This window comes from Pseudophryne corroboree, chromosome 2, assembly GCF_028390025.1.
Source record: "Pseudophryne corroboree isolate aPseCor3 chromosome 2, aPseCor3.hap2, whole genome shotgun sequence".
Taxonomy (NCBI): domain Eukaryota; kingdom Metazoa; phylum Chordata; class Amphibia; order Anura; family Myobatrachidae; genus Pseudophryne; species Pseudophryne corroboree.
Window position 1 is genome coordinate 907,209,870 of NC_086445.1, and position 12,188 is coordinate 907,222,057.

Below are 12,188 nucleotides of genomic sequence, written 5' to 3' on the forward strand. Positions count from 1 at the left end.
CCTACACAGCTCCTTATACACCTACATAGCAGCGCTCCTTATACACCTTCCACGTCTACACATCAGTGCTCCTTATACACGTCACGCCTACACAGCAGCACTCCTTATATACCTTCCATGCCTATACTGCAGCGCTCCTTATACACCTTGCATGCCTATACCGCAGCGCTCCTTATACACCTTCCACGTCTACACAGCAGCGCTCCTTATACACCTTACACCTACACAGCTCCTTATACACCTTACCCGTACACAGCTGCGCTCCTTATACACCTACACAGCTCCTTATACACCTTATGCCTACACAGCAGCGCTCTTTATACACCTTACACCTACACAGCTCCTTATACACGTTACGCCTACAGAGCTCATTATACACCTCACACCTACACAGCTCCTTATACACCTTCCATCTACACAGCTCCATATACACCTTACACCTACACAGCTCCTTATACACCTTATGCCTACACAGCAGCACTCCTTATACACCTTACACCTACACAGCTCCTTATACACCTTACGCCTACAGAGCAGCGCTCCTTATACACCTTACACCTACACAGCTCCTTATACACCTTACACCTACACAGCAGCACTCCTTATACACATTCCACGTCTACACAGCAGTGCTCCTTATACACGTCACGCCTACACAGCAGCACTCCTTATACACCTTCCACATCTACACAGCAGCGCTCCTTATACACCTTCCACGTCTACACAGCAGCGCTCCTTATACACCTTCCACGTCTACACAGCAGCGCTCCTTATACACCTTCCACGTCTACACAGCAGCGCTCCTTATACACCTTCCATGTCTACACAGCAGCGCTCCTTATACACCTTCCACGTCTACACAGCAGCGCTCCTTATACACCTTCCACGTCTACACAGGAGCGCTCCTTATACACCTTCCACGTCTACACAGCAGTGCTCCTTATACACGTCACGCCACACAGCACCTTACACCTATAGATAAACATATACACACACAGAAAAATATCCATAGTAAAACACACACACACTACAAAATAAACATAGACAGCAAAACAAACACACACATACATATATTCTCTATCTCTCTCTCGTATTTAGTTTTTTTGTCAACACTTCCCCCCCCCCAACATACTCGCCCCTCCTCTGAATTAGGCCCATAGTGGCATATAATGTAAACAAGTACAGGTAACTCTCCATAGAGCAGTACAGTCAGGGCTGGTGCTACTATTAGGTGACTCTAGGGTTAGGGTTACCTAAAACACAGAATGAGTGATATGTTATACCCCTTTTCCACTAGCTCAAAAAACACGGGTAAATGTGCGCGCCCCCGTGCATTTACCCGTGTTTTCTCTAGTGATGAGCGAGGTTCGGTTTTACTCGGTTTTACTCGGTTTTACTCGGTTCTCAAAACGGCATCTTATTGGCTATCCAAAACACGTGACATCCGTGAGCCAATAAGATGCCGTTTTGAGAACCGAGTAAAACCGAGTAAAACCGAGTAAAACCGAATCCGCTCATCACTAGTTTTCTCTGACGTCCTAAGTGGATGCTGGGACTCCGTAAGGACCATGGGGAATAGCGGCTCCGCAGGAGACTGGGCACAACTAAAAGAAAGCTTTAGACTAACTGGTGTGCACTGGCTCCTCCCACTATGACCTTCCTCCAGACTTCAGTTAGAATCTTGTGCCCGGCTGAGCTGGATGCACACTAGGGGCTCTCCTGAGCTCCTAGAAGAGAAAGTATATTTTAGGTTTTTTATTTTCAGTGAGATCTGCTGGCAACAGACTCACTGCTACGAGGGACTAAGGGGAGAAGAAGCGAACCTACCTGACTGGAGATAGTTTGGGCTTCTTAGGCTACTAGACACCATTAGCTCCAGAGGGATCGAACACAGGACCCGACCTCGATCGTTCGGTCCCGGAGCCGCGCCACCGTCCCCCTTACAGAGCCAGAAGCAAGAAGTGGTCTGGAAAATCGGCGGCAGAAGACCTCGGTCTTCAACAAGGTAGCGCACAGCACTGCAGCTGTGCGCCATTGCTCCTCATGCACACCTCACACTCCGGTCACTGATGGGTGCAGGGCGCTGGGGGGGGGGGCGCCCTGAGCAGCAATAAAAACACCTTGGCTGGCAAATCATCACAATATATAGTCCCAGAGGCTATATATGTGATAAATTACCCCTGCCAGAATTCCTGAAAAAAGCGGGAGAAAGTCAGCCGAAAAAGGGGCGGGGCTAACTCCCTCAGCACACTGGCGCCATTTCTCCCTCACAGCTCCGCTGGAAGGATCGCTCCCTGGCTCTCCCTTGCAGTATCAAGCTACAAAGGGTAAAAAAGAGAGGGGGGGCACTAAATTTAGGCGCAGTATAACTTATATAGCAGCTATAAAAGGAAATAATTCAGTTAATCCCTGTATTATTATAGCGCTCTGGTGTGTGCTGGCATACTCTCTCTCTGTCTCCCCAAAGGGCTTTGTGGGGTCCTGTCCTCTGTCAGAGCATTCCCTGTGTGCGTGCGGTGTGTCGGTACGGCTGTGTCGACATGTTTGATGAGGAGGCTTATGTGGAGGCGGAGCAGATGCCTATAAATGTGATGTCACCCCCTGCGGGGCCGACACCTGAGTGGATGGTTATGTGGAAGGAATTACATGACAGTGTCGACTCCTTACATAAAAGGTTTGACGACATACCAAATATGGGACAGCCGGCTTCTCAGCCTGTGCATGCCCAGGCGTCTCAAAAGCCATCAGGGGCTCTAAAACGCCCGCTACCTCAGATGGCAGACACAGATGTCGACACGGATACTGACTCCAGTGTCGACGACGATGAAACTAATGTAACTTCCAATAGGGCCACACGTTACATGATTGAGGCTATGAAAAATGTGTTGCACATTTCTGATGTTACCCCAGGTACCACAAAAAAGGGTATTATGTTTGGAGAGAAAAAACTACCAGTAGTTTTTCCTCCATCTGAGGAGTTAAATGAAGTGTGTGAAGAAGCGTGGGCTTCCCCCGATAAGAAACTAGTAATTTCTAAAAGGTTACTAATGACGTACCCTTTCCCGCCAGAGGATAGGTCACGTTGGGAAACATCCCCTAGGGTGGATAAAGCGCTCACACGCTTGTCAAAGAAGGTGGCACTACCGTCTCCGGATACGGCCGCCCTAAAGGAACCTGCTGATAGAAAGCAGGAGGCTATCCTGAAGTCTGTATATACACACACAGGTATTATACTGAGACCAGCTATTGCTTCAGCATGGATGTGCAGTGCTGCAGCTGCGTGGTCAAATTCCCTGTCAGAAAATATTGATACCCTAGACAGGGACACTATATTGCTAACCGTAGAGCATATTAAAGACGCAGTCTTATACATGAGAGATGCACAGAGGGATATTTGCCGGCTGGCATCTAAAATAAGTGCAATGTCCATTTCTGCCAGGAGAGGGTTATGGACTCGGCAGTGGACAGGTGATGCAGACTCTAAAAGGCACATGGAAGTTTTGCCTTATAAAGGTGAGGAGTTGTTCGGGGATGGTCTCTCGGACCTAGTTTCCACAGCAACAGCTGGGAAGTATGCATTTTTACAGCATGTTCCCTCACAGCCAAAGAAAGCACCGTATTATCAGTAGAGATGTGCACCGGAAATTTTTCGGGTTTTGTGTTTTGGTTTTGGGTTCGGTTCCGTGGCCGTGTTTTGGGTTCGAACGCGTTTTGGCAAAACCTCACCGAATTTTTTTTGTCGGATTCGGGTGTGTTTTGGATTCGGGTGTTTTTTTCAAAAAACCCTAAAAAACAGCTTAAATCATAGAATTTGGGGGTCATTTTGATCCCAAAGTATTATTAACCTCAATAACCATAATTCCACTCATTTTCAGTCTATTCTGAACACCTCACACCTCACAATATTATTTTTAGTCCTAAAATTTGCACCGAGGTCGCTGGATGACTAAGCTCAGCGACCCAAGTGGCCGACACAAACACCTGGCCCATCTAGGAGTGGCACTGCAGTGTCACGCAGGATGGCCCTTCCAAAAAACACTCCCCAAACAGCACATGACGCAAAGAAAAAAAGAGGCGCAATGAGGTAGCTGTGTGAGTAAGCTAAGCGACCCTAGTGGCCGACACAAACACCTGGCCCATCTAGGAGTGGCACTGCAGTGTCAGGCCGGATGGCCCTTCCAAAAAATACTCCCCAAACAGCACATGACGCAAAGAAGAAAAAAAAGAGGCGCAATGAGGTAGCTGTGTGACTAAGATAAGTGACCCTAGTGGCCGACACAAACACCTGGCCCATCTAGGAGTGGCACTGCAGTGTCACGCAGGATGGCCCTTCCAAAAAATACTCCCCAAACAGCACATGACGCAAAGAAGGAAAAAAAGAGGCGCAATGAGGTAGCTGTGTGACTAAGATAAGCGACCCTAGTGGCCGACACAAACACCTGGCCCATCTAGGAGTGGCACTGCAGTGTCACGCAGGATGGCCCTTCCAAAAAACACTCCCCAAACAGCACATGACGCAAAGAAAAATGAAAGAAAAAAGAGGTGCAAGATGGAATTGTCATTGGGCCCTCCCACCCACCCTTATGTTGTATAAACAGGACATGCACACTTTAACCAACCCATCATTTCAGTGACAGGGTCTGCCACACGACTGTGACTGAAATGACGGGTTGGTTTGGACCCCCACCAAAAAAGAAGCAATTAATCTCTCCTTGCACAAACTGGCTCTACAGAGGCAAGATGTCCACCTCATCATCATCCTCCGATTCATCACCGTGTACATCCCCCTCCTCACAGATTATCAATTCGTCCCCACTGGAATCCACCATCACAGCTCCCTGTGTACTTTGTGGAGGCAATTGCTGCTGGTGAATGTCTCCATGGAGGAATTGATTATAATTAATTTTAATGAACATCATCTTCTCCACATTTTCTGGAAGTAACCTCGTACGCCGATTGCTGACAAGGTGAGCGGCGGCACTAAACACTCTTTCGGAGTACACACTTGTGGGAGGGCAACTTAGGTAGAATAAAGCCAGTTTGTGCAAGGGCCTCCAAATTGCCTCTTTTTTGTCACGAACCTCGGGCAGCGGCGACCGCGCTTGTCCCTGCGGGTGGCCTGGTCTGCCCGGCGCCTCTCTTCCCCTGTCAGTCTCCGGCTTCAGCGGCGGGTCGGCGCTGCTCTCCGGCGGCCTCCCGGAAGCAAGGGCGCCGCCATCACAAGCAAGGGCAAGGAGGCGGAGCAGGTCTGACGTCACCTGCCTGCTCCGCCAATCAGGCTAGGGCGGGGAATTTAAAATCAGATACCAGGCAGAGATCCGATGCCTGAGTATCTTCGTTTCTCCTGTGGAAGCTATGATCCAGAGCTCTCTCGTCCCTGCAAGCATCCTGTGCTTCCAAGCATCCTGTCCCTGCAAGCATCCTGTGCTTCCAAGCATCCTGTTCCTGCAAGCATCCTGTGCTTCCAAGCATCCTGTCCCTGCAAGCATCCTGTGCTTCCAAGCATCCTGTCCCTGCAAGCATCCTGTGCTTCCAAGCATCCTGTGCCTACAAGCAACCTGTGCTTCCAAGCATCCTGTGCCTACAAGCAACCTGTGCTTCCAAGCATCCTGTGCCTACAAGCACCTCCGTGCCTCCAGTTACCTCCGTGTCTCCAAGCACCTCGTGCCTCCAAGCACCTCCGTGCCTCCAAGCACCTCCGTGCCTCCAAGCACCTCGTGCCTCCAAGCACCTCGTGCCTCCAAGCACCTCCGCGCCTCAAGCACCTCCGTGCCTCCAGTTACCTCCGTGCCTCCAGTTACCTCCGTGCCTCCAGTTACCTCCGTGCCTCCAAGCACCTCCGTGCCTCCAAGCACCTCGTGCCTCCAAGCACCCCGTGCCTCCAAGCACCTCCGCGCCTCAAAGCACCTCCGTGCCTCCAGTTACCTCCGTGTCTCCAAGCACCTCGTGCCTCCAAGCACCTCGTCCCTCCAAACACCTCGGTGTCTCCAAACACCTCCGTGCCTCCAAGCACCTCCGTGCCTCCAAACACCTCCGTGCCTCCAAGGGTCTCCCAGCACTCCCTGTACTCCCAGTACCTCAGTGCCTTCAATACCACAGTGTCTCCAATATCTCAGTACCCCAGCCTTCATTATTTCTACAAGTCTTGTCTTACAGGAGACCTACAAGAATTCCTCTGGGCCTCCCGCCTGCCGTCTTAGTTCTGCATGAGGAAGACCTACATCCGGCCATCTCTACTACGACCCAGTGGCGGTTCCTCTTCCCGGTCATCGGAAGAAGCCCCGAGTCCACAACACTCCCAAACCAGGTCAGTGATAGTATACTCAGGCCTCATGGACTCGGGGGATCGGAACACGGACTCCAGTGCCATCCAGAACCTGGCTTCTCGAGTGCAAAGTCAGGAAGCAGCACAAGGTCAGGTGATGCAGTACCTCCAGCAGTTGTCCGGGCGTCTGGATCAGATTCAGGCGTCTCTGGCCTCAGTAATTCCGGCTCCTGTTCCAGCAGTCGCACCAGTTGCCGTTGCCAGCAATGTTCAACCATCGGCCGGTGTCACTCCACGCCTTCAGTTGCCTACTCCGTCCCGCTATAATGGGAATCCCAAAAATTGTCGTGGTTTCTTGAACCAGTGCGAGGTACATTTCGAGCTACTTGCACACAACTTTCCTACAGACCGGTCCAAGGTAGCATATATTATTTCTCTGTTGGAAGGTTCTGCTTTGGATTGGGTGTCTCCATTATGGGAACGATCTGATCCCATGGTTTCCAACTACACCAACTTCATCTCGTCCTTTCGAAGGATTTTCGACGAGCCCGGCAGAATGACCACTGCTTCTTCCGATTTGCTCCGTGTTCGGCAGGGCGCCCGTTCCGTGGGCCAGTACGTGGTTCATTTCCAGACCATTGCTTCCGAACTACGCTGGAATAATGATGCCCTGAGAGCTGCCTTCTGGAACGGTCTTTCCGACCGGCTGAAAGACGAGCTGGTTACTAGAGATCTGCCGGATCCATTAGAAGATTTGATTTCCCTTTGCGTCAAGGTGGATCTTCGGATGCAGGAGCGTGGAAGAGAACGTAACCGTTCGGATCGTTCCAGGTTCCGGAATCCTACTCCTAGGCCGGTGGCCTCACCTAGCTCAGATGAGCCCATGCAAATTAACCGCTCCCGACTGTCTCCGGAAGAACGACAGCGTCGTCGTGAGGGTAAACTCTGCCTTTACTGTGGAGCCGCAGATCATTTTCTTAAATCTTGTAAAGTCCGTCCGGGAAACGGGCAGACCTAGCTTGTTCCGGAGGAGTCAAGCTGGGAGTTACGACAAAAGCTTCTCCAACTTCGGACTGCTTGCTTCCAGTAACTCTAGTCTCCAATTCAGTCTCCAGGTCTTGTGAAGCCCTATTGGATTCCGGAGCTGCAGGGAACTTCGTTTCTTCCTTCTGTGCCCAAAGTTTGGGTTTAAAGTTACGGCCTATCGAGCGGCCAATTTCACTGACGGCTATCAACGGGACTAGAATTTCCAAAGGTCTCATAATGTGGCGCACGGGGCCAGTTAAGCTGCGGGTCGGGGCTCTACATCAGGAAGATTTGGAACTCTTGGTAATCCCAGAAATGCCCCATGATCTGGTTCTTGGAATGCCTTGGCTGAAAAGTCATAACCCCCACATCGATTGGAAGTCGTCACAAATTCTGTCCTGGAGTTCCTTTTGTCACACTAATTGTCTTACTCCTGTTTGTCCGCTCCGTGTTACCTCCAAAACGGATGAAGAGCACATTCCGGAGGCATATCAAGGGTACAAGGACGTATTTTCGGAACAAGCTGCTGACCTGTTACCACCTCACAGGCCTTGGGACTGCCCTATTGACCTTGTCCCAGGGAAGACGCCACCTCGTGGTCGCACATATCCTCTGTCTCTTCCCGAGACTCAAGCCATGTCGGAGTATATTAAGTCCAATATGCTCAAGGGATTCATTCGCCCCTCTTCCTCCCCTGCTGGTGCAGGCTTCTTTTTCGTGAAGAAAAAGGACGGGGGGTTGAGACCATGCATCGACTACCGCGGCCTAAACGACATTACTATTAAGAATAAATACCCCTTGCCACTAATCACAGAGTTATTTGATAGGGTTCGTGGTGCCCGCATTTTTTCAAAACTCGACTTGAGAGGAGCTTATAATCTTATACGCATCCGAGAGGGGGATGAATGGAAGACTGCCTTTAATACCCGAGATGGGCATTACGAATACTTGGTGATGCCGTTTGGTCTTAGTAATGCTCCCGCGGTTTTCCAGGGATTCGTCAACGAAATCTTTCGTGATATGCTGTATCAGAGCGTTGTGGTATATCTGGACGACATACTGATTTTTTCCAAGAATCTTGTCGAACACAGGACTCAAGTCAAAGAGGTGCTACACCGTTTACAAGAGAATCATCTCTACGCCAAGCTTTCCAAATGTACCTTTGAAGTAACATCTATTCCGTTCCTCGGTTATGTCATCTCGGGGACGGAGCTTCGCATGGATCCGGAAAAGTTGTCGGCCATTCGTGATTGGACTCAGCCTCTTTCCCTGAAAGCAATACAAAGGTTCCTGGGCTTTGCGAACTACTACAGGAAATTCATTAAAGGTTTCTCCACCATTGTTGCACCCATTACTGCCCTGACGAGAAAGGGTTCTAATCCTAGTTTGTGGCCTCCGGAAGCCATTGTAGCTTTTTCTCGCTTAAAGTTAGCTTTCACGACGGCTCCAGTTCTCCAACAACCAAATTTCGAGGAACCCTTCTTCTTAGAAGTTGATGCATCTTCAGTCGGGGTGGGGGCTGTCCTCTCCCAGCATTCCTCTGATAAGAAATTACATCCGTGTGGCTTCCACTCTCGTAAATTCTCTCCAGCCGAACGAAATTACTCTATTGGAGACCAGGAACTCTTGGCAATCAAATCTGCCTTGGAAGAATGGAGATATCTTCTAGAAGGGGCTAAACATGTGTTTACCATCTACACGGATCACAAGAATTTACTGTACATCAAATCCGCACAATGTTTGAATCCTCGCCAGGCGAGATGGGCACTTTTCTTTTCCCGATTCTCGTTCATTATCAAGTACCGTGCCGGGACTCTCAATATTAAAGCAGATGCGCTTTCCCGTTCACAGGTTCCCACAGACGAGGATGAACCTCCGGAGCGGGGTTTAATTCTGAATCCAGTTTCTGTCTCTGCTGCTTTAACTACTCCAGCTCCTCCTCCTGGAAGAATGTCCGTACCAGCTAGATTCCGCCCAGGAATACTACGGTGGGTCCATAACTCCAAGTTTTCCGGTCATCCCGGCGCTCAGAAGATGTACAAGTTTCTGCAAAGGTCTTACTGGTGGAACACCATGAGGAAGGATGTACAAGATTGCGTTAATTCATGTCCCCAATGTACACAACATAAATCTCCTCGTCTGCCTCCTGCAGGGTTACTTCGTCCTCTGCCTATCCCTGTGAGACCCTGGACTCACATTTCCATGGACTTCATCACTGACTTGCCCTGTTCCAAGGGTTGCAACACCGTTTGGGTTATCGTTGACCGTTTTTCGAAGATGGCACACTTTGTGCCCTTGACTGGTCTTCCGACAGCACCGAAACTGGCTCTATTGTTTATCCGAGAACATTTTCGTTTGCATGGGTTGCCACAAGAGATTGTTTCTGACCGTGGAGTACAGTTCACCGCCAGGTTTTGGAAAGCCCTTTGTTCAACTCTACACATTAAACTTAAGTTTTCGTCGGCTTATCATCCCCAAACAAATGGACAAACGGAACGAGTCAATCAAGATCTAGAGACTTTTCTTCGGTTGTATCTCTCTCCTTCACAGGACAACTGGGTGGAGTTGTTGCCTTGGGCGGAGTTTGCCCATAACCATTTGTTTCATTCTTCCACTGGGGAATCACCATTTTTCGTCAACTACGGGTTCCATCCCCGTGTTCCGGAATTTCCAAGCCTTCCGATAATAGAGGTTCCTGCTGTAGCGTCCACTCTACGACACTTTGGACAAATTTGGAGAAAGGTTCATGCTAATCTTAAGCAGGTTTCTGTTCGGTACAAGTTCTTTGCAGATAAGAAACGGCAAGCCGCACCTCAATATAAAGTTGGGGACAGGGTATGGCTGTCCACACGGAATCTCCGGTTGAAGGTGCCCACCATGAAATTCGCTCCAAGGTTCATCGGTCCTTACCCTGTGCTACAAGTCTTAAATCCTGTGGTCTGTAAACTGGGTTTGCCTGCCCATCTTCGCATACCTAACGCCTTCCATGTTTCTCTACTCCGTCCCCTCATACTGAATCGATTCCACTCAGCACTCCCAAGGCCAACGTCCGTAGTGGCAGAAGCTGGAGCGGAGTTTGAAATCAAAGCTATTCTGGACTCTCGTTATCTTCATAAAAAATTACAGTACTTGGTGGACTGGAAGGGTTATGGACCTGAGGAGAGAAGTTGGATTGGGGCTACTGAAGTAACGGCTCCTCGTCTGATTCGGATCTTCCACTCCAGACATCCGACTAAGCCCGGGAAGTGTCCAGGGGCCACTCCTGGAGGAGGGGGTACTGTCACGAACCTCGGGCAGCGGCGACCGCGCTTGTCCCTGCGGGTGGCCTGGTCTGCCCGGCGCCTCTCTTCCCCTGTCAGTCTCCGGCTTCAGCGGCGGGTCGGCGCTGCTCTCCGGCGGCCTCCCGGAAGCAAGGGCGCCGCCATCACAAGCAAGGGCAAGGAGGCGGAGCAGGTCTGACGTCACCTGCCTGCTCCGCCAATCAGGCTAGGGCGGGGAATTTAAAATCAGATACCAGGCAGAGATCCGATGCCTGAGTATCTTCGTTTCTCCTGTGGAAGCTATGATCCAGAGCTCTCTCGTCCCTGCAAGCATCCTGTGCTTCCAAGCATCCTGTCCCTGCAAGCATCCTGTGCTTCCAAGCATCCTGTTCCTGCAAGCATCCTGTGCTTCCAAGCATCCTGTCCCTGCAAGCATCCTGTGCTTCCAAGCATCCTGTCCCTGCAAGCATCCTGTGCTTCCAAGCATCCTGTGCCTACAAGCAACCTGTGCTTCCAAGCATCCTGTGCCTACAAGCAACCTGTGCTTCCAAGCATCCTGTGCCTACAAGCACCTCCGTGCCTCCAGTTACCTCCGTGTCTCCAAGCACCTCGTGCCTCCAAGCACCTCCGTGCCTCCAAGCACCTCCGTGCCTCCAAGCACCTCGTGCCTCCAAGCACCTCGTGCCTCCAAGCACCTCCGCGCCTCAAGCACCTCCGTGCCTCCAGTTACCTCCGTGCCTCCAGTTACCTCCGTGCCTCCAGTTACCTCCGTGCCTCCAAGCACCTCCGTGCCTCCAAGCACCTCGTGCCTCCAAGCACCCCGTGCCTCCAAGCACCTCCGCGCCTCAAAGCACCTCCGTGCCTCCAGTTACCTCCGTGTCTCCAAGCACCTCGTGCCTCCAAGCACCTCGTCCCTCCAAACACCTCGGTGTCTCCAAACACCTCCGTGCCTCCAAGCACCTCCGTGCCTCCAAACACCTCCGTGCCTCCAAGGGTCTCCCAGCACTCCCTGTACTCCCAGTACCTCAGTGCCTTCAATACCACAGTGTCTCCAATATCTCAGTACCCCAGCCTTCATTATTTCTACAAGTCTTGTCTTACAGGAGACCTACAAGAATTCCTCTGGGCCTCCCGCCTGCCGTCTTAGTTCTGCATGAGGAAGACCTACATCCGGCCATCTCTACTACGACCCAGTGGCGGTTCCTCTTCCCGGTCATCGGAAGAAGCCCCGAGTCCACAACACTCCCAAACCAGGTCAGTGATATTTTTCCTGCCAGTATACGTACGGACTGTCTGACGTGCCTACTTGGATGCGGTCACTCATATAATCCTCCACCATTCTTTCAATGGTGAGAGAATCATATGCAGTGACAGTAGACAACATGTCCGTAATCGTTGGCAGGTCCTTCAGTCCGGACCAGATGTCAGCATCAGCAGTCGCTCCAGACTGCCCTGCATCACCGCCAGCGGGTGGGCTCGGAATTCTGAGCCTTTTCCTCGCACCCCCAGTTGCGGGAGAATGTGAAGGAGGAGATGTTGACAGGTCGCGTTCCGCTTGACTTGACAATTTTCTCATCAGCAGTTCTTTGAACCCCTGCAGACTTGTGTCTGCCGGAAAGAGAGATACAACGTAGGTT